The following is a 1208-nucleotide window of genomic DNA, read 5'->3' on the forward strand; positions in this document are numbered from 1 at the left end:
GCACCTCCATATCCCCTACCGACCTCAATCATCAGGTAAAATTGAAAGAGCCAATGGCCTTATCAAAACACACCTTACCAAACTCTCCTTAGAGCTCCATAAATCCTGGATAGACCTCCTTCCATTTCCTTAGCAAGCATAAGAGCAACTCCCAAAGCACCAACCTTTCTCAGACCCTTTGAACTAATGTACAGCCAACTTTTCCTCCTGAACCATAATTTACCCACACGATCCCCTCCCCTAGCTTCCTATCTCCTGTAGCTTTCTCTCCTTAGGCAGCTACTATGGGGACATGCAGACAGGTATCTACCACAACCCTTAGAGACAAATCCTCCAGGACCATCAACAGCAACCCATCTGCAACCCGGAGACACAGTATTCCTGAAAACCTTACACCCAGAGCCATTGAAACCTCACTGGACTGGACCTCATACTGTCATACTAACCATGTCCACTGCAGTAAATCTCCTGGGTGACCCCTTGTGACACCACCTCTCCTGTGTCAAAAGGGCCCAGGCAAGTCATGATCCCTATACATGCCAAATGCTGGGTCTGACTAAGCTCTTTCTTAGTCGGACTCCTCGTCCTCCTGACCCTCACTAATACTAAACCCCCATCCAAGAATGTCTGGAAATTTACAGTTTGGGAGGGCCAGAAATCCCCACAACATATTGGCCTAGCAGAACACCAACTAAACAATAGGTCAGAACTCATAATACCCATTACTCCCAAATCAGTAACCCCCGATTATTTTCCTTATGCCTGCTTTACATACAACCAAGTCTATTCTGGTTGTAATTATAACTCTTCAAACTATGGTGAATGTTATTATTGGTCATGTATGAGACATGTTTCCTGGAAAGAGCGGACCAGCACATTTTTCATTAGAGACAAGACATTACACCTCTGCGTCAGGGACCCTGCAGACAACAGGTGGGCACGACAGAGTTACAGGAAAACTATATTACAGTTCCATCTCCATTTGGCCTGCAGGAACCATCAAAATAGAATGGACAGTCCACACCCTCTCTAGCAACCTTAAACATATTTTTGCCTACATCTCCAAAGAAGAACAAAACCTACAGAAGCAGATCCGAGGAAATCTCCAAACAGTTCCGATACCTTCCTGGATACACATCATGCAACATTCCCTATCTCTCCTCAACACTAATCAGACTCTACCCGATGTCTCCCATTGCTTCCTTTGC

The sequence above is a fragment of the Orycteropus afer genome, unplaced genomic scaffold, assembly GCF_000298275.1.
Source record: "Orycteropus afer afer isolate SDZICR_OR568_19922 unplaced genomic scaffold, OryAfe1.0 scaffold00430, whole genome shotgun sequence".
Classification (NCBI taxonomy): Eukaryota; Metazoa; Chordata; class Mammalia; order Tubulidentata; family Orycteropodidae; genus Orycteropus; species Orycteropus afer.